The following is a 20,020-nucleotide window of genomic DNA, read 5'->3' on the forward strand; positions in this document are numbered from 1 at the left end:
AGATTACAAGCTCATTTTGGTTCAACTTCAGCAACTGTGCATTGCATTGCCATGTAATGTGATGCAATGCTATCTTTCTAGCTCTCCCTTTTTACTTCCTTTTGGATAAACAGACATATTAGGCAAGCATTTTGGAGCTTTCACCTAAATAACTACAGGTGGTGAGATAAGCTGCACAATATAATTGACCTTTCAGTATATTGTTGCACACACACCATCTATTTAGCAAATGCCCTTGTTATCAACAGCAGCCTTTTAAACTCACCTGAGCAAACAGGTATGTGCGCTGGTTACTCTGCTGCGCTTAAAATTTCTTTTTTGGTTTGCTACAATGCCTTTTCTGAAACGTTGTCTCCTTCTGCTGGAACACTGACTTCTTTCATTTAATGCCTGCAGACTATAAAAGAGAACCCAACCCAAAAAGTTTGGTTGATTAGTCTGTGGCATTCTGTTAAACTGTTGCTTATGGAGGTCTCTGTGAGCTTCTCAGCGACATTCAGCCAGCCAGGTATCCTGCCTGCAGTAGATGGAATGTGGCAATGGAACGCTGGCTGCGCGTGTCATAATAGGCTCTGAGCCTTTATATACCTGTGCACAGCAGCAGCCACCTTCAGTCTGCTGCTGGACAGCCAGCAGCAGCAGCAGCAGCAGGAGAGGTATGTAATCAGGAGCCCTCCTGCTAAGGGTAGACAGCTGCTCGTTCCACCCCACCCGCCGCCTTAATTGGTTCTCCTCCCTTCCAACGGTGTTGAGGCGGGTGGGAACAGCAGGGGGTGAAGGTGCTGTGTTTAAAGAGGTGGAGTTATGCAGATCTAAAACGCGTGGATTGCAGCAGCAGCAAGCCGAAAAGTGCAGGCATGTAAGGGATCTAGAGGTTGACAACATGTCTTCTTAACGGGAGTCCAGGAGCTCATCTCCACAAATGGACTTTTCAGGATCCTTGGGTGGCTCCGTAGTTTGAAACCAATTCTGGTTATCGCTTCTCGGCCTTTTGGCTAAGATCAAGTGTAGTATCTGTTCTTATCAGTTTAATATCTGATACGTCCCCTATCTGGGGACCATATATTAAATGGATTTTTAGAACAGGGAGATGGAAAAAGAGCTTGCTCTGTCCACTCCACGCATTGACCTGGTATTGCAGTATCTCCAGGACCGGTGCACCCCTTCTTTAATGCAGTTTCTAAAATCAGAAAGAATTGAATTCAATGTTTTTTGTTCATTTTGCTTGTTTGTCGGATTTTGGGATGGACTCTTTGGCTTTGCTTTTCTTCTCCTCATTGGATTTTTCATGTTCAAAGTTGCAGAAGCCAGATTACAAGCTCATTTTGGTTCAACTTCAGCAACTGTGCATTGCATTGCCATGTAATGTGATGCAATGCTATCTTTCTAGCTCTCCCTTTTTACTTCCTTTTGGATAAACAGACATATTAGGCAAGCATTTTGGAGCTTTCACCTAAATAACTACAGGTGGTGAGATAAGCTGCACAATATAATTGACCTTTCAGTATATTGTTGCACACACACCATCTATTTAGCAAATGCCCTTGTTATCAACAGCAGCCTTTTAAACTCACCTGAGCTAACAGGTATGTGCGCTGGTTACTCTGCTGCGCTTAAAATTTCTTTTTTGGTTTGCTACAATGCCTTTTCTGAAACGTTGTCTCCTTCTGCTGGAACACTGACTTCTTTCATTTAATGCCTGCAGACTATAAAAGAGAACCCAACCCAAAAAGTTTGGTTGATTAGTCTGTGGCATTCTGTTAAACTGTTGCTTATGGCGGTCTCTGTGAGCTTCTCAGCGACATTCAGCCAGCCAGGTATCCTGCCTGCAGTAGATGGAATGTGGCAATGGAACGCTGGCTGCGCGTGTCATAATAGGCTCTGAGCCTTTATATACCTGTGCACAGCAGCAGCCACCTTCAGTCTGCTGCTGGACAGCCAGCAGCAGCAGCAGCAGCAGGAGAGGTATGTAATCAGGAGCCCTCCTGCTAAGGGTAGACAGCTGCTCGTTCCACCCCACCCGCCGCCTTAATTGGTTCTCCTCCCTTCCAACGGTGTTGAGGCGGGTGGGAACAGCAGGGGGTGAAGGTGCTGTGTTTAAAGAGGTGGAGTTATGCAGATCTAAAACGCGTGGATTGCAGCAGCAGCAAGCCGAAAAGTGCAGGCATGTAAGGGATCTAGAGGTTGACAACATGTCTTCTTAACGGGAGTCCAGGAGCTCATCTCCACAAATGGACTTTTCAGGATCCTTGGGTGGCTCCGTAGTTTGAAACCAATTCTGGTTATCGCTTCTCGGCCTTTTGGCTAAGATCAAGTGTAGTATCTGTTCTTATCAGTTTAATATCTGATACGTCCCCTATCTGGGGACCATATATTAAATGGATTTTTAGAACAGGGAGATGGAAAAAGAGCTTGCTCTGTCCACTCCACGCATTGACCTGGTATTGCAGTATCTCCAGGACCGGTGCACCCCTTCTTTAATGCAGTTTCTAAAATCAGAAAGAATTGAATTCAATGTTTTTTGTTCATTTTGCTTGTTTGTCGGATTTTGGGATGGACTCTTTGGCTTTGCTTTTCTTCTCCTCATTGGATTTTTCATGTTCAAAGTTGCAGAAGCCAGATTACAAGCTCATTTTGGTTCAACTTCAGCAACTGTGCATTGCATTGCCATGTAATGTGATGCAATGCTATCTTTCTAGCTCTCCCTTTTTACTTCCTTTTGGATAAACAGACATATTAGGCAAGCATTTTGGAGCTTTCACCTAAATAACTACAGGTGGTGAGATAAGCTGCACAATATAATTGACCTTTCAGTATATTGTTGCACACACACCATCTATTTAGCAAATGCCCTTGTTATCAACAGCAGCCTTTTAAACTCACCTGAGCTAACAGGTATGTGCGCTGGTTACTCTGCTGCGCTTAAAATTTCTTTTTTGGTTTGCTACAATGCCTTTTCTGAAACGTTGTCTCCTTCTGCTGGAACACTGACTTCTTTCATTTAATGCCTGCAGACTATAAAAGAGAACCCAACCCAAAAAGTTTGGTTGATTAGTCTGTGGCATTCTGTTAAACTGTTGCTTATGGCGGTCTCTGTGAGCTTCTCAGCGACATTCAGCCAGCCAGGTATCCTGCCTGCAGTAGATGGAATGTGGCAATGGAACGCTGGCTGCGCGTGTCATAATAGGCTCTGAGCCTTTATATACCTGTGCACAGCAGCAGCCACCTTCAGTCTGCTGCTGGACAGCCAGCAGCAGCAGCAGCAGCAGGAGAGGTATGTAATCAGGAGCCCTCCTGCTAAGGGTAGACAGCTGCTCTTTCCACCCCACCCGCCGCCTTAATTGGTTCTCCTCCCTTCCAACGGTGTTGAGGCGGGTGGGAACAGCAGGGGGTGAAGGTGCTGTGTTTAAAGAGGTGGAGTTATGCAGATCTAAAACGCGTGGATTGCAGCAGCAGCAAGCCGAAAAGTGCAGGCATGTAAGGGATCTAGAGGTTGACAACATGTCTTCTTAACGGGAGTCCAGGAGCTCATCTCCACAAATGGACTTTTCAGGATCCTTGGGTGGCTCCGTAGTTTGAAACCAATTCTGGTTATCGCTTCTCGGCCTTTTGGCTAAGATCAAGTGTAGTATCTGTTCTTATCAGTTTAATATCTGATACGTCCCCTATCTGGGGACCATATATTAAATGGATTTTTAGAACAGGGAGATGGAAAAAGAGCTTGCTCTGTCCACTCCACGCATTGACCTGGTATTGCAGTATCTCCAGGACCGGTGCACCCCTTCTTTAATGCAGTTTCTAAAATCAGAAAGAATTGAATTCAATGTTTTTTGTTCATTTTGCTTGTTTGTCGGATTTTGGGATGGACTCTTTGGCTTTGCTTTTCTTCTCCTCATTGGATTTTTCATGTTCAAAGTTGCAGAAGCCAGATTACAAGCTCATTTTGGTTCAACTTCAGCAACTGTGCATTGCATTGCCATGTAATGTGATGCAATGCTATCTTTCTAGCTCTCCCTTTTTACTTCCTTTTGGATAAACAGACATATTAGGCAAGCATTTTGGAGCTTTCACCTAAATAACTACAGGTGGTGAGATAAGCTGCACAATATAATTGACCTTTCAGTATATTGTTGCACACACACCATCTATTTAGCAAATGCCCTTGTTATCAACAGCAGCCTTTTAAACTCACCTGAGCTAACAGGTATGTGCGCTGGTTACTCTGCTGCGCTTAAAATTTCTTTTTTGGTTTGCTACAATGCCTTTTCTGAAACGTTGTCTCCTTCTGCTGGAACACTGACTTCTTTCATTTAATGCCTGCAGACTATAAAAGAGAACCCAACCCAAAAAGTTTGGTTGATTAGTCTGTGGCATTCTGTTAAACTGTTGCTTATGGCGGTCTCTGTGAGCTTCTCAGCGACATTCAGCCAGCCAGGTATCCTGCCTGCAGTAGATGGAATGTGGCAATGGAACGCTGGCTGCGCGTGTCATAATAGGCTCTGAGCCTTTATATACCTGTGCACAGCAGCAGACACCTTCAGTCTGCTGCTGGACAGCCAGCAGCAGCAGCAGCAGGAGAGGTATGTAATCAGGAGCCCTCCTGCTAAGGGTAGACAGCTGCTCGTTCCACCCCACCCCCCGCCTTAATTGGTTCTCCTCCCTTCCAACGGTGTTGAGGCGGGTGGGAACAGCAGGGGGTGAAGGTGCTGTGTTTAAAGAGGTGGAGTTATGCAGATCTAAAACGCGTGGATTGCAGCAGCAGCAAGCCGAAAAGTGCAGGCATGTAAGGGATCTAGAGGTTGACAACATGTCTTCTTAACGGGAGTCCAGGAGCTCATCTCCACAAATGGACTTTTCAGGATCCTTGGGTGGCTCCGTAGTTTGAAACCAATTCTGGTTATCGCTTCTCGGCCTTTTGGCTAAGATCAAGTGTAGTATCTGTTCTTATCAGTTTAATATCTGATACGTCCCCTATCTGGGGACCATATATTAAATGGATTTTTAGAACAGGGAGATGGAAAAAGAGCTTGCTCTGTCCACTCCACGCATTGACCTGGTATTGCAGTATCTCCAGGACCGGTGCACCCCTTCTTTAATGCAGTTTCTAAAATCAGAAAGAATTGAATTCAATGTTTTTTGTTCATTTTGCTTGTTTGTCGGATTTTGGGATGGACTCTTTGGCTTTGCTTTTCTTCTCCTCATTGGATTTTTCATGTTCAAAGTTGCAGAAGCCAGATTACAAGCTCATTTTGGTTCAACTTCAGCAACTGTGCATTGCATTGCCATGTAATGTGATGCAATGCTATCTTTCTAGCTCTCCCTTTTTACTTCCTTTTGGATAAACAGACATATTAGGCAAGCATTTTGGAGCTTTCACCTAAATAACTACAGGTGGTGAGATAAGCTGCACAATATAATTGACCTTTCAGTATATTGTTGCACACACACCATCTATTTAGCAAATGCCCTTGTTATCAACAGCAGCCTTTTAAACTCACCTGAGCTAACAGGTATGTGCGCTGGTTACTCTGCTGCGCTTAAAATTTCTTTTTTGGTTTGCTACAATGCCTTTTCTGAAACGTTGTCTCCTTCTGCTGGAACACTGACTTCTTTCATTTAATGCCTGCAGACTATAAAAGAGAACCCAACCCAAAAAGTTTGGTTGATTAGTCTGTGGCATTCTGTTAAACTGTTGCTTATGGCGGTCTCTGTGAGCTTCTCAGCGACATTCAGCCAGCCAGGTATCCTGCCTGCAGTAGATGGAATGTGGCAATGGAACGCTGGCTGCGCGTGTCATAATAGGCTCTGAGCCTTTATATACCTGTGCACAGCAGCAGACACCTTCAGTCTGCTGCTGGACAGCCAGCAGCAGCAGCAGCAGGAGAGGTATGTAATCAGGAGCCCTCCTGCTAAGGGTAGACAGCTGCTCGTTCCACCCCACCCCCCGCCTTAATTGGTTCTCCTCCCTTCCAACGGTGTTGAGGCGGGTGGGAACAGCAGGGGGTGAAGGTGCTGTGTTTAAAGAGGTGGAGTTATGCAGATCTAAAACGCGTGGATTGCAGCAGCAGCAAGCCGAAAAGTGCAGGCATGTAAGGGATCTAGAGGTTGACAACATGTCTTCTTAACGGGAGTCCAGGAGCTCATCTCCACAAATGGACTTTTCAGGATCCTTGGGTGGCTCCGTAGTTTGAAACCAATTCTGGTTATCGCTTCTCGGCCTTTTGGCTAAGATCAAGTGTAGTATCTGTTCTTATCAGTTTAATATCTGATACGTCCCCTATCTGGGGACCATATATTAAATGGATTTTTAGAACAGGGAGATGGAAAAAGAGCTTGCTCTGTCCACTCCACGCATTGACCTGGTATTGCAGTATCTCCAGGACCGGTGCACCCCTTCTTTAATGCAGTTTCTAAAATCAGAAAGAATTGAATTCAATGTTTTTTGTTCATTTTGCTTGTTTGTCGGATTTTGGGATGGACTCTTTGGCTTTGCTTTTCTTCTCCTCATTGGATTTTTCATGTTCAAAGTTGCAGAAGCCAGATTACAAGCTCATTTTGGTTCAACTTCAGCAACTGTGCATTGCATTGCCATGTAATGTGATGCAATGCTATCTTTCTAGCTCTTCCTTTTGGATAAACAGACATATTAGGCAAGCATTTTGGAGCTTTCACCTAAATAACTACAGGTGGTGAGATAAGCTGCACAATATAATTGACCTTTCAGTATATTGTTGCACACACACCATCTATTTAGCAAATGCCCTTGTTATCAACAGCAGCCTTTTAAACTCACCTGAGCTAACAGGTATGTGCGCTGGTTACTCTGCTGCGCTTAAAATTTCTTTTTTGGTTTGCTACAATGCCTTTTCTGAAACGTTGTCTCCTTCTGCTGGAACACTGACTTCTTTCATTTAATGCCTGCAGACTATAAAAGAGAACCCAACCCAAAAAGTTTGGTTGATTAGTCTGTGGCATTCTGTTAAACTGTTGCTTATGGCGGTCTCTGTGAGCTTCTCAGCGACATTCAGCCAGCCAGGTATCCTGCCTGCAGTAGATGGAATGTGGCAATGGAACGCTGGCTGCGCGTGTCATAATAGGCTCTGAGCCTTTATATACCTGTGCACAGCAGCAGACACCTTCAGTCTGCTGCTGGACAGCCAGCAGCAGCAGCAGCAGGAGAGGTATGTAATCAGGAGCCCTCCTGCTAAGGGTAGACAGCTGCTCGTTCCACCCCACCCCCCGCCTTAATTGGTTCTCCTCCCTTCCAACGGTGTTGAGGCGGGTGGGAACAGCAGGGGGTGAAGGTGCTGTGTTTAAAGAGGTGGAGTTATGCAGATCTAAAACGCGTGGATTGCAGCAGCAGCAAGCCGAAAAGTGCAGGCATGTAAGGGATCTAGAGGTTGACAACATGTCTTCTTAACGGGAGTCCAGGAGCTCATCTCCACAAATGGACTTTTCAGGATCCTTGGGTGGCTCCGTAGTTTGAAACCAATTCTGGTTATCGCTTCTCGGCCTTTTGGCTAAGATCAAGTGTAGTATCTGTTCTTATCAGTTTAATATCTGATACGTCCCCTATCTGGGGACCATATATTAAATGGATTTTTAGAACAGGGAGATGGAAAAAGAGCTTGCTCTGTCCACTCCACGCATTGACCTGGTATTGCAGTATCTCCAGGACCGGTGCACCCCTTCTTTAATGCAGTTTCTAAAATCAGAAAGAATTGAATTCAATGTTTTTTGTTCATTTTGCTTGTTTGTCGGATTTTGGGATGGACTCTTTGGCTTTGCTTTTCTTCTCCTCATTGGATTTTTCATGTTCAAAGTTGCAGAAGCCAGATTACAAGCTCATTTTGGTTCAACTTCAGCAACTGTGCATTGCATTGCCATGTAATGTGATGCAATGCTATCTTTCTAGCTCTCCCTTTTTACTTCCTTTTGGATAAACAGACATATTAGGCAAGCATTTTGGAGCTTTCACCTAAATAACTACAGGTGGTGAGATAAGCTGCACAATATAATTGACCTTTCAGTATATTGTTGCACACACACCATCTATTTAGCAAATGCCCTTGTTATCAACAGCAGCCTTTTAAACTCACCTGAGCTAACAGGTATGTGCGCTGGTTACTCTGCTGCGCTTAAAATTTCTTTTTTGGTTTGCTACAATGCCTTTTCTGAAACGTTGTCTCCTTCTGCTGGAACACTGACTTCTTTCATTTAATGCCTGCAGACTATAAAAGAGAACCCAACCCAAAAAGTTTGGTTGATTAGTCTGTGGCATTCTGTTAAACTGTTGCTTATGGCGGTCTCTGTGAGCTTCTCAGCGACATTCAGCCAGCCAGGTATCCTGCCTGCAGTAGATGGAATGTGGCAATGGAACGCTGGCTGCGCGTGTCATAATAGGCTCTGAGCCTTTATATACCTGTGCACAGCAGCAGCCACCTTCAGTCTGCTGCTGGACAGCCAGCAGCAGCAGCAGCAGGAGAGGTATGTAATCAGGAGCCCTCCTGCTAAGGGTAGACAGCTGCTCGTTCCACCCCACCCCCCGCCTTAATTGGTTCTCCTCCCTTCCAACGGTGTTGAGGCGGGTGGGAACAGCAGGGGGTGAAGGTGCTGTGTTTAAAGAGGTGGAGTTATGCAGATCTAAAACGCGTGGATTGCAGCAGCAGCAAGCCGAAAAGTGCAGGCATGTAAGGGATCTAGAGGTTGACAACATGTCTTCTTAACGGGAGTCCAGGAGCTCATCTCCACAAATGGACTTTTCAGGATCCTTGGGTGGCTCCGTAGTTTGAAACCAATTCTGGTTATCGCTTCTCGGCCTTTTGGCTAAGATCAAGTGTAGTATCTGTTCTTATCAGTTTAATATCTGATACGTCCCCTATCTGGGGACCATATATTAAATGGATTTTTAGAACAGGGAGATGGAAAAAGAGCTTGCTCTGTCCACTCCACGCATTGACCTGGTATTGCAGTATCTCCAGGACCGGTGCACCCCTTCTTTAATGCAGTTTCTAAAATCAGAAAGAATTGAATTCAATGTTTTTTGTTCATTTTGCTTGTTTGTCGGATTTTGGGATGGACTCTTTGGCTTTGCTTTTCTTCTCCTCATTGGATTTTTCATGTTCAAAGTTGCAGAAGCCAGATTACAAGCTCATTTTGGTTCAACTTCAGCAACTGTGCATTGCATTGCCATGTAATGTGATGCAATGCTATCTTTCTAGCTCTCCCTTTTTACTTCCTTTTGGATAAACAGACATATTAGGCAAGCATTTTGGAGCTTTCACCTAAATAACTACAGGTGGTGAGATAAGCTGCACAATATAATTGACCTTTCAGTATATTGTTGCACACACACCATCTATTTAGCAAATGCCCTTGTTATCAACAGCAGCCTTTTAAACTCACCTGAGCTAACAGGTATGTGCGCTGGTTACTCTGCTGCGCTTAAAATTTCTTTTTTGGTTTGCTACAATGCCTTTTCTGAAACGTTGTCTCCTTCTGCTGGAACACTGACTTCTTTCATTTAATGCCTGCAGACTATAAAAGAGAACCCAACCCAAAAAGTTTGGTTGATTAGTCTGTGGCATTCTGTTAAACTGTTGCTTATGGCGGTCTCTGTGAGCTTCTCAGCGACATTCAGCCAGCCAGGTATCCTGCCTGCAGTAGATGGAATGTGGCAATGGAACGCTGGCTGCGCGTGTCATAATAGGCTCTGAGCCTTTATATACCTGTGCACAGCAGCAGCCACCTTCAGTCTGCTGCTGGACAGCCAGCAGCAGCAGCAGCAGGAGAGGTATGTAATCAGGAGCCCTCCTGCTAAGGGTAGACAGCTGCTCGTTCCACCCCACCCCCCGCCTTAATTGGTTCTCCTCCCTTCCAACGGTGTTGAGGCGGGTGGGAACAGCAGAGGGTGAAGGTGCTGTGTTTAAAGAGGTGGAGTTATGCAGATCTAAAACGCGTGGATTGCAGCAGCAGCAAGCCGAAAAGTGCAGGCATGTAAGGGATCTAGAGGTTGACAACATGTCTTCTTAACGGGAGTCCAGGAGCTCATCTCCACAAATGGACTTTTCAGGATCCTTGGGTGGCTCCGTAGTTTGAAACCAATTCTGGTTATCGCTTCTCGGCCTTTTGGCTAAGATCAAGTGTAGTATCTGTTCTTATCAGTTTAATATCTGATACGTCCCCTATCTGGGGACCATATATTAAATGGATTTTTAGAACAGGGAGATGGAAAAAGAGCTTGCTCTGTCCACTCCACGCATTGACCTGGTATTGCAGTATCTCCAGGACCGGTGCACCCCTTCTTTAATGCAGTTTCTAAAATCAGAAAGAATTGAATTCAATGTTTTTTGTTCATTTTGCTTGTTTGTCGGATTTTGGGATGGACTCTTTGGCTTTGCTTTTCTTCTCCTCATTGGATTTTTCATGTTCAAAGTTGCAGAAGCCAGATTACAAGCTCATTTTGGTTCAACTTCAGCAACTGTGCATTGCATTGCCATGTAATGTGATGCAATGCTATCTTTCTAGCTCTCCCTTTTTACTTCCTTTTGGATAAACAGACATATTAGGCAAGCATTTTGGAGCTTTCACCTAAATAACTACAGGTGGTGAGATAAGCTGCACAATATAATTGACCTTTCAGTATATTGTTGCACACACACCATCTATTTAGCAAATGCCCTTGTTATCAACAGCAGCCTTTTAAACTCACCTGAGCTAACAGGTATGTGCGCTGGTTACTCTGCTGCGCTTAAAATTTCTTTTTTGGTTTGCTACAATGCCTTTTCTGAAACGTTGTCTCCTTCTGCTGGAACACTGACTTCTTTCATTTAATGCCTGCAGACTATAAAAGAGAACCCAACCCAAAAAGTTTGGTTGATTAGTCTGTGGCATTCTGTTAAACTGTTGCTTATGGCGGTCTCTGTGAGCTTCTCAGCGACATTCAGCCAGCCAGGTTTCCTGCCTGCAGTAGATGGAATGTGGCAATGGAACGCTGGCTGCGCGTGTCATAATAGGCTCTGAGCCTTTATATACCTGTGCACAGCAGCAGCCACCTTCAGTCTGCTGCTGGACAGCCAGCAGCAGCAGCAGCAGGAGAGGTATGTAATCAGGAGCCCTCCTGCTAAGGGTAGACAGCTGCTCGTTCCACCCCACCCCCCGCCTTAATTGGTTCTCCTCCCTTCCAACGGTGTTGAGGCGGGTGGGAACAGCAGGGGGTGAAGGTGCTGTGTTTAAAGAGGTGGAGTTATGCAGATCTAAAACGCGTGGATTGCAGCAGCAGCAAGCCGAAAAGTGCAGGCATGTAAGGGATCTAGAGGTTGACAACATGTCTTCTTAACGGGAGTCCAGGAGCTCATCTCCACAAATGGACTTTTCAGGATCCTTGGGTGGCTCCGTAGTTTGAAACCAATTCTGGTTATCGCTCTCGGCCTTTTGGCTAAGATCAAGTGTAGTATCTGTTCTTATCAGTTTAATATCTGATACGTCCCCTATCTGGGGACCATATATTAAATGGATTTTTAGAACAGGGAGATGGAAAAAGAGCTTGCTCTGTCCACTCCACGCATTGACCTGGTATTGCAGTATCTCCAGGACCGGTGCACCCCTTCTTTAATGCAGTTTCTAAAATCAGAAAGAATTGAATTCAATGTTTTTTGTTCATTTTGCTTGTTTGTCGGATTTTGGGATGGACTCTTTGGCTTTGCTTTTCTTCTCCTCATTGGATTTTTCATGTTCAAAGTTGCAGAAGCCAGATTACAAGCTCATTTTGGTTCAACTTCAGCAACTGTGCATTGCATTGCCATGTAATGTGATGCAATGCTATCTTTCTAGCTCTCCCTTTTTACTTCCTTTTGGATAAACAGACATATTAGGCAAGCATTTTGGAGCTTTCACCTAAATAACTACAGGTGGTGAGATAAGCTGCACAATATAATTGACCTTTCAGTATATTGTTGCACACACACCATCTATTTAGCAAATGCCCTTGTTATCAACAGCAGCCTTTTAAACTCACCTGAGCTAACAGGTATGTGCGCTGGTTACTCTGCTGCGCTTAAAATTTCTTTTTTGGTTTGCTACAATGCCTTTTCTGAAACGTTGTCTCCTTCTGCTGGAACACTGACTTCTTTCATTTAATGCCTGCAGACTATAAAAGAGAACCCAACCCAAAAAGTTTGGTTGATTAGTCTGTGGCATTCTGTTAAACTGTTGCTTATGGCGGTCTCTGTGAGCTTCTCAGCGACATTCAGCCAGCCAGGTATCCTGCCTGCAGTAGATGGAATGGGGCAATGGAACGCTGGCTGCGCGTGTCATAATAGGCTCTGAGCCTTTATATACCTGTGCACAGCAGCAGCCACCTTCAGTCTGCTGCTGGACAGCCAGCAGCAGCAGCAGCAGGAGAGGTATGTAATCAGGAGCCCTCCTGCTAAGGCTAGACAGCTGCTCGTTCCACCCCACCCCCCGCCTTAATTGGTTCTCCTCCCTTCCAACGGTGTTGAGGTGGGTGGGAACAGCAGGGGGTGAAGGTGCTGTGTTTAAAGAGGTGGAGTTATGCAGATCTAAAACGCGTGGATTGCAGCAGCAGCAAGCCGAAAAGTGCAGGCATGTAAGGGATCTAGAGGTTGACAACATGTCTTCTTAACGGGAGTCCAGGAGCTCATCTCCACAAATGGACTTTTCAGGATCCTTGGGTGGCTCCGTAGTTTGAAACCAATTCTGGTTATCGCTTCTCGGCCTTTTGGCTAAGATCAAGTGTAGTATCTGTTCTTATCAGTTTAATATCTGATACGTCCCCTATCTGGGGACCATATATTAAATGGATTTTTAGAACAGGGAGATGGAAAAAGAGCTTGCTCTGTCCACTCCACGCATTGACCTGGTATTGCAGTATCTCCAGGACCGGTGCACCCCTTCTTTAATGCAGTTTCTAAAATCAGAAAGAATTGAATTCAATGTTTTTTGTTCATTTTGCTTGTTTGTCGGATTTTGGGATGGACTCTTTGGCTTTGCTTTTCTTCTCCTCATTGGATTTTTCATGTTCAAAGTTGCAGAAGCCAGATTACAAGCTCATTTTGGTTCAACTTCAGCAACTGTGCATTGCATTGCCATGTAATGTGATGCAATGCTATCTTTCTAGCTCTCCCTTTTTACTTCCTTTTGGATAAACAGACATATTAGGCAAGCATTTTGGAGCTTTCACCTAAATAACTACAGGTGGTGAGATAAGCTGCACAATATAATTGACCTTTCAGTATATTGTTGCACACACACCATCTATTTAGCAAATGCCCTTGTTATCAACAGCAGCCTTTTAAACTCACCTGAGCTAACAGGTATGTGCGCTGGTTACTCTGCTGCGCTTAAAATTTCTTTTTTGGTTTGCTACAATGCCTTTTCTGAAACGTTGTCTCCTTCTGCTGGAACACTGACTTCTTTCATTTAATGCCTGCAGACTATAAAAGAGAACCCAACCCAAAAAGTTTGGTTGATTAGTCTGTGGCATTCTGTTAAACTGTTGCTTATGGCGGTCTCTGTGAGCTTCTCAGCGACATTCAGCCAGCCAGGTATCCTGCCTGCAGTAGATGGAATGGGGCAATGGAACGCTGGCTGCGCGTGTCATAATAGGCTCTGAGCCTTTATATACCTGTGCACAGCAGCAGCCACCTTCAGTCTGCTGCTGGACAGCCAGCAGCAGCAGCAGCAGCAGGAGAGGTATGTAATCAGGAGCCCTCCTGCTAAGGGTAGACAGCTGCTCGTTCCACCCCACCCCCCGCCTTAATTGGTTCTCCTCCCTTCCAACGGTGTTGAGGCGGGTGGGAACAGCAGGGGGTGAAGGTGCTGTGTTTAAAGAGGTGGAGTTATGCAGATCTAAAACGCGTGGATTGCAGCAGCAGCAAGCCGAAAAGTGCAGGCATGTAAGGGATCTAGAGGTTGACAACATGTCTTCTTAACGGGAGTCCAGGAGCTCATCTCCACAAATGGACTTTTCAGGATCCTTGGGTGGCTCCGTAGTTTGAAACCAATTCTGGTTATCGCTTCTCGGCCTTTTGGCTAAGATCAAGTGTAGTATCTGTTCTTATCAGTTTAATATCTGATACGTCCCCTATCTGGGGACCATATATTAAATGGATTTTTAGAACAGGGAGATGGAAAAATAGCTTGCTCTGTCCACTCCACGCATTGACCTGGTATTGCAGTATCTCCAGGACCGGTGCACCCCTTCTTTAATGCAGTTTCTAAAATCAGAAAGAATTGAATTCAATGTTTTTTGTTCATTTTGCTTGTTTGTCGGATTTTGGGATGGACTCTTTGGCTTTGCTTTTCTTCTCCTCATTGGATTTTTCATGTTCAAAGTTGCAGAAGCCAGATTACAAGCTCATTTTGGTTCAACTTCAGCAACTGTGCATTGCATTGCCATGTAATGTGATGCAATGCTATCTTTCTAGCTCTCCCTTTTTACTTCCTTTTGGATAAACAGACATATTAGGCAAGCATTTTGGAGCTTTCACCTAAATAACTACAGGTGGTGAGATAAGCTGCACAATATAATTGACCTTTCAGTATATTGTTGCACACACACCATCTATTTAGCAAATGCCCTTGTTATCAACAGCAGCCTTTTAAACTCACCTGAGCAAACAGGTATGTGCGCTGGTTACTCTGCTGCGCTTAAAATTTCTTTTTTGGTTTGCTACAATGCCTTTTCTGAAACGTTGTCTCCTTCTGCTGGAACACTGACTTCTTTCATTTAATGCCTGCAGACTATAAAAGAGAACCCAACCCAAAAAGTTTGGTTGATTAGTCTGTGGCATTCTGTTAAACTGTTGCTTATGGCGGTCTCTGTGAGCTTCTCAGCGACATTCAGCCAGCCAGGTATCCTGCCTGCAGTAGATGGAATGTGGCAATGGAACGCTGGCTGCGCGTGTCATAATAGGCTCTGAGCCTTTATATACCTGTGCACAGCAGCAGCCACCTTCAGTCTGCTGCTGGACAGCCAGCAGCAGCAGCAGCAGCAGGAGAGGTATGTAATCAGGAGCCCTCCTGCTAAGGGTAGACAGCTGCTCGTTCCACCCCACCCGCCGCCTTAATTGGTTCTCCTCCCTTCCAACGGTGTTGAGGCGGGTGGGAACAGCAGGGGGTGAAGGTGCTGTGTTTAAAGAGGTGGAGTTATGCAGATCTAAAACGCGTGGATTGCAGCAGCAGCAAGCCGAAAAGTGCAGGCATGTAAGGGATCTAGAGGTTGACAACATGTCTTCTTAACGGGAGTCCAGGAGCTCATCTCCACAAATGGACTTTTCAGGATCCTTGGGTGGCTCCGTAGTTTGAAACCAATTCTGGTTATCGCTTCTCGGCCTTTTGGCTAAGATCAAGTGTAGTATCTGTTCTTATCAGTTTAATATCTGATACGTCCCCTATCTGGGGACCATATATTAAATGGATTTTTAGAACAGGGAGATGGAAAAAGAGCTTGCTCTGTCCACTCCACGCATTGACCTGGTATTGCAGTATCTCCAGGACCGGTGCACCCCTTCTTTAATGCAGTTTCTAAAATCAGAAAGAATTGAATTCAATGTTTTTTGTTCATTTTGCTTGTTTGTCGGATTTTGGGATGGACTCTTTGGCTTTGCTTTTCTTCTCCTCATTGGATTTTTCATGTTCAAAGTTGCAGAAGCCAGATTACAAGCTCATTTTGGTTCAACTTCAGCAACTGTGCATTGCATTGCCATGTAATGTGATGCAATGCTATCTTTCTAGCTCTCCCTTTTTACTTCCTTTTGGATAAACAGACATATTAGGCAAGCATTTTGGAGCTTTCACCTAAATAACTACAGGTGGTGAGATAAGCTGCACAATATAATTGACCTTTCAGTATATTGTTGCACACACACCATCTATTTAGCAAATGCCCTTGTTATCAACAGCAGCCTTTTAAACTCACCTGAGCTAACAGGTATGTGCGCTGGTTACTCTGCTGCGCTTAAAATTTCTTTTTTGGTTTGCTACAATGCCTTTTCTGAAACGTTGTCTCATTCTGCTGGAACACTGACTTCTTTCATTTAATGCCTGCAGACTATAAAAGAGAACCCAACCCAAAAAGTTTGGTTGATTAGTCTGTGGCATTCTGTTAAACTGTTGCTTATGGCGGTCTCTGTGAGCTTCTCAGCGACATTCAGCCAGCCAGGTATCCTGCCTGCAGTAGATGGAATGTGGCAATGGAACGCTGGCTGCGCGTGTCATAATAGGCTCTGAGCCTTTATATACCTGTGCACAGCAGCAGCCACCTTCAGTCTGCAGCTGGACAGCCAGCAGCAGCAGCAGCAGGAGAGGTATGTAATCAGGAGCCCTCCTGCTAAGGGTAGACAGCTGCTCGTTCCACCCCACCCGCCGCCTTAATTGGTTCTCCTCCCTTCCAACGGTGTTGAGGCGGGTGGGAACAGCAGGGGGTGAAGGTGCTGTGTTTAAAGAGGTGGAGTTATGCAGATCTAAAACGCGTGGATTGCAGCAGCAGCAAGCCGAAAAGTGCAGGCATGTAAGGGATCTAGAGGTTGACAACATGTCTTCTTAACGGGAGTCCAGGAGCTCATCTCCACAAATGGACTTTTCAGGATCCTTGGGTGGCTCCGTAGTTTGAAACCAATTCTGGTTATCGCTTCTCGGCCTTTTGGCTAAGATCAAGTGTAGTATCTTTTGAAAAGGCGGTTTTGGATGTTGGCCGCCCTAGTAGATTGATACATTATGCACACTGGGGTTTAGGCGCTTGTTAGTACGCCAGGTGGCTAATATAGTCATCTGGTGGAAAGCATGGCCCCCCAGGATCGACGCCATTGGGCCGGGGAAGATCGAAAGCCCGAAGTGTGAAGTGCCCCAGGAGTGGTGACACTGGGGTGCCTTAACTCACTGGGATTGGGAACCCCACTTGAGTTTATGGCACATTTGCACAAGCACTTCAAATTTTCTTTCTTCGCACACACCCTTATTCCGGGCCTTCTGGCCTTAGGATGGGGAATTTTTCAATTCCCGGTCGAAGGTCCGGGCAGTATTATACTGTGAAATCTTCACTATTTATTTAATTTCTTTGTCACTGTGTGTCCACTTATTCACGTGTGTCACGTCCTACTAGGATTTTGTCGGGATGCGGTTCCCTTACGGGTTCCTCTCTTGGCAGGTCTAGGGGGGGAGTGTGTGGCCATCAGGTTCCGCTCCCCCCTGAACCCCCCTGGCTCTCCTCTTTCGGGAGGAGAGCGTTGTTGGCTCCCCTCTTCCGGGAGGGGAGCACAGTCTTTGGCTCCCAGTGCCTTGCTCGGGTGAGAACTCGGGCAGGTGCTGGGGGTAAGATTGGGTCGCCTCTGGCTTCGGCTGGAGGTGGCTTTTTGTCCCTGTTCCTCGCTGTGGCCTTTTGGCTCGGAGGGACGGGGAATGGTTTGGGGGACCCTTCTCCTTTTGGAGAGGGTTTCAAGAAGACCAGCATCCTAGTGCACTTTTTTTGTGGCACTTGTCACTTTTTTAAGCGCACTCGGGTATTGTACACGAATTCGGGCTTTCGATAAAAAAAAATCTGTTCTTATCAGTTTAATATCTGATACGTCCCCTATCTGGGGACCATATATTAAATGGATTTTTAGAACAGGGAGATGGAAAAAGAGCTTGCTCTGTCCACTCCACGCATTGACCTGGTATTGCAGTATCTCCAGGACCGGTGCACCCCTTCTTTAATGCAGTTTCTAAAATCAGAAAGAATTGAATTCAATGTTTTTTGTTCATTTTGCTTGTTTGTCGGATTTTGGGATGGACTCTTTGGCTTTGCTTTTCTTCTCCTCATTGGATTTTTCATGTTCAAAGTTGCAGAAGCCAGATTACAAGCTCATTTTGGTTCAACTTCAGCAACTGTGCATTGCATTGCCATGTAATGTGATGCAATGCTATCTTTATAGCTCTCCCTTTTTACTTCCTTTTGGATAAACAGACATATTAGGCAAGCATTTTGGAGCCTTCACCTAAATTACTACAGGTGGTGAGATAAGCTGCACAATATAATTGACCTTTCAGTATATTGTTGCACACACACCATCTATTTAGCAAATGCCCTTGTTATCAACAGCAGCCTTTTATACTCACCTGAGCTAACAGGTATGTGCGCTGGTTACTCTGCTGCGCTTAAAATTTCTTTTTTGGTTTGCTACAATGCCTTTTCTGAAACGTTGTCTCCTTCTGCTGGAACACTGACTTCTTTCATTTAATGCCTGCAGACTATAAAAGAGAACCCAACCCAAAAAGTTTGGTTGATTAGTCTGTGGCATTCTGTTAAACTGTTGCTTATGGCGGTCTCTGTGAGCTTCTCAGCGACATTCAGCCAGCCAGGTATCCTGCCTGCAGTAGATGGAATGTGGCAATGGAACGCTGGCTGCGCGTGTCATAATAGGCTCTGAGCCTTTATATACCTGTGCACAGCAGCAGCCACCTTCAGTCTGCTGCTGGACAGCCAGCAGCAGCAGCAGCAGGAGAGGTATGTAATCAGGAGCCCTCCTGCTAAGGGTAGACAGCTGCTCGTTCCACCCCACCCCCCGCCTTAATTGGTTCTCCTCCCTTCCAACGGTGTTGAGGCGGGTGGGAACAGCAGGGGGTGAAGGTGCTGTGTTTAAAGAGGTGGAGTTATGCAGATCTAAAACGCGTGGATTGCAGCAGCAGCAAGCCGAAAAGTGCAGGCATGTAAGGGATCTAGAGGTTGACAACATGTCTTCTTAACGGGAGTCCAGGAGCTCATCTCCACAAATGGACTTTTCAGGATCCTTGGGTGGCTCCGTAGTTTGAAACCAATTCTGGTTATCGCTTCTCGGCCTTTTGGCTAAGATCAAGTGTAGTATCTGTTCTTATCAGTTTAATATCTGATACGTCCCCTATCTGGGGACCATATATTAAATGGATTTTTAGAACAGGGAGATGGAAAAAGAGCTTGCTCTGTCCACTCCACGCATTGACCTGGTATTGCAGTATCTCCAGGACCGGTGCACCCCTTCTTTAATGCAGTTTCTAAAATCAGAAAGAATTGAATTCAATGTTTTTTGTTCATTTTGCTTGTTTGTCGGATTTTGGGATGGACTCTTTGGCTTTGCTTTTCTTCTCCTCATTGGATTTTTCATGTTCAAAGTTGCAGAAGCCAGATTACAAGCTCATTTTGGTTCAACTTCAGCAACTGTGCATTGCATTGCCATGTAATGTGATGCAATGCTATTTTTCTAGCTCTCCCTTTTTACTTCCTTTTGGATAAACAGACATATTAGGCAAGCATTTTGGAGCTTTCACCTAAATAACTACAGGTGGTGAGATAAGCTGCACAATATAATTGACCTTTCAGTATATTGTTGCACACACACCATCTATTTAGCAAATGCCCTTGTTATCAACAGCAGCCTTTTAAACTCACCTGAGCTAACAGGTATGTGCGCTGGTTACTCTGCTGCGCTTAAAATTTCTTTTTTGGTTTGCTACAATGCCTTTTCTGAAACGTTGTCTCCTTCTGCTGGAACACTGACTTCTTTCATTTAATGCCTGCAGACTATAAAAGAGAACCCAACCCAAAAAGTTTGGTTGATTAGTCTGTGGCATTCTGTTAAACTGTTGCTTATGGCGGTATCTGTGAGCTTCTCAGCGACATTCAGCCAGCCAGGTATCCTGCCTGCAGTAGATGGAATGTGGCAATGGAACGCTGGCTGCGCGTGTCATAATAGGCTCTGAGCCTTTATATACCTGTGCACAGCAGCAGCCACCTTCAGTCTGCTGCTGGACAGCCAGCAGCAGCAGCAGCAGGAGAGGTATGTAATCAGGAGCCCTCCTGCTAAGGGTAGACAGCTGCTCGTTCCACCCCACCCCCCGCCTTAATTGGTTCTCCTCCCTTCCAACGGTGTTGAGGCGGGTGGGAACAGCAGGGGGTGAAGGTGCTGTGTTTAAAGAGGTGGAGTTATGCAGATCTAAAACGCGTGGATTGCAGCAGCAGCAAGCCGAAAAGTGCAGGCATGTAAGG

General features: G+C 45.3%; 13 non-coding genes and 2 pseudogenes across 13 annotated transcripts; all 15 read left to right on the forward strand.

Moving 5' to 3' along the window:
• Positions 1-975: 975 nt before the first annotated feature.
• Positions 976-1,166, forward strand: LOC141205811 (U2 spliceosomal RNA). Its single transcript, XR_012276483.1, has one exon. It is a non-coding gene; the product is annotated as a U2 spliceosomal RNA (small nuclear RNA).
• Positions 1,167-2,284: 1,118 nt separating this feature from the next.
• LOC141205812 (U2 spliceosomal RNA) lies at positions 2,285-2,475 on the forward strand. The gene has a single exon (XR_012276484.1). It is a non-coding gene; the product is annotated as a U2 spliceosomal RNA (small nuclear RNA).
• Positions 2,476-3,593: 1,118 nt separating this feature from the next.
• LOC141205813 (U2 spliceosomal RNA) lies at positions 3,594-3,784 on the forward strand. Its single transcript, XR_012276485.1, has one exon. It is a non-coding gene; the product is annotated as a U2 spliceosomal RNA (small nuclear RNA).
• A 1,115-nt stretch (positions 3,785-4,899) lies between these two features.
• LOC141205814 (U2 spliceosomal RNA) lies at positions 4,900-5,090 on the forward strand. Its single transcript, XR_012276486.1, has one exon. It is a non-coding gene; the product is annotated as a U2 spliceosomal RNA (small nuclear RNA).
• Positions 5,091-6,205: 1,115 nt separating this feature from the next.
• LOC141205815 (U2 spliceosomal RNA) lies at positions 6,206-6,396 on the forward strand. The gene has a single exon (XR_012276487.1). It is a non-coding gene; the product is annotated as a U2 spliceosomal RNA (small nuclear RNA).
• Positions 6,397-7,500: 1,104 nt separating this feature from the next.
• Positions 7,501-7,691, forward strand: LOC141205816 (U2 spliceosomal RNA). The gene has a single exon (XR_012276488.1). It is a non-coding gene; the product is annotated as a U2 spliceosomal RNA (small nuclear RNA).
• A 1,115-nt stretch (positions 7,692-8,806) lies between these two features.
• Positions 8,807-8,997, forward strand: LOC141205817 (U2 spliceosomal RNA). The gene has a single exon (XR_012276489.1). It is a non-coding gene; the product is annotated as a U2 spliceosomal RNA (small nuclear RNA).
• Positions 8,998-10,112: 1,115 nt separating this feature from the next.
• Positions 10,113-10,303, forward strand: LOC141205818 (U2 spliceosomal RNA). Its single transcript, XR_012276490.1, has one exon. It is a non-coding gene; the product is annotated as a U2 spliceosomal RNA (small nuclear RNA).
• A 1,113-nt stretch (positions 10,304-11,416) lies between these two features.
• On the forward strand, positions 11,417-11,608 carry LOC141206168 (U2 spliceosomal RNA). Its single transcript, XR_012276834.1, has one exon. It is a non-coding gene; the product is annotated as a U2 spliceosomal RNA (small nuclear RNA).
• Positions 11,609-12,723: 1,115 nt separating this feature from the next.
• LOC141205819 (U2 spliceosomal RNA) lies at positions 12,724-12,914 on the forward strand. The gene has a single exon (XR_012276491.1). It is a non-coding gene; the product is annotated as a U2 spliceosomal RNA (small nuclear RNA).
• A 1,118-nt stretch (positions 12,915-14,032) lies between these two features.
• LOC141206097 (U2 spliceosomal RNA) lies at positions 14,033-14,223 on the forward strand. Its single transcript, XR_012276763.1, has one exon. It is a non-coding gene; the product is annotated as a U2 spliceosomal RNA (small nuclear RNA).
• Positions 14,224-15,341: 1,118 nt separating this feature from the next.
• Positions 15,342-15,532, forward strand: LOC141205820 (U2 spliceosomal RNA). Its single transcript, XR_012276492.1, has one exon. It is a non-coding gene; the product is annotated as a U2 spliceosomal RNA (small nuclear RNA).
• A 1,115-nt stretch (positions 15,533-16,647) lies between these two features.
• On the forward strand, positions 16,648-16,739 carry LOC141206408 (U2 spliceosomal RNA; annotated as a pseudogene).
• A 789-nt stretch (positions 16,740-17,528) lies between these two features.
• LOC141206235 (U2 spliceosomal RNA) lies at positions 17,529-17,709 on the forward strand (annotated as a pseudogene).
• A 1,115-nt stretch (positions 17,710-18,824) lies between these two features.
• On the forward strand, positions 18,825-19,015 carry LOC141205822 (U2 spliceosomal RNA). The gene has a single exon (XR_012276494.1). It is a non-coding gene; the product is annotated as a U2 spliceosomal RNA (small nuclear RNA).
• Positions 19,016-20,020: the final 1,005 nt, after the last annotated feature.

This window comes from Phyllobates terribilis, unplaced genomic scaffold (assembly GCF_046119375.1).
Source record: "Phyllobates terribilis strain yellow unplaced genomic scaffold, ASM4611937v1 Scaffold_142__1_contigs__length_4687701, whole genome shotgun sequence".
Classification (NCBI taxonomy): Eukaryota; Metazoa; Chordata; class Amphibia; order Anura; family Dendrobatidae; genus Phyllobates; species Phyllobates terribilis.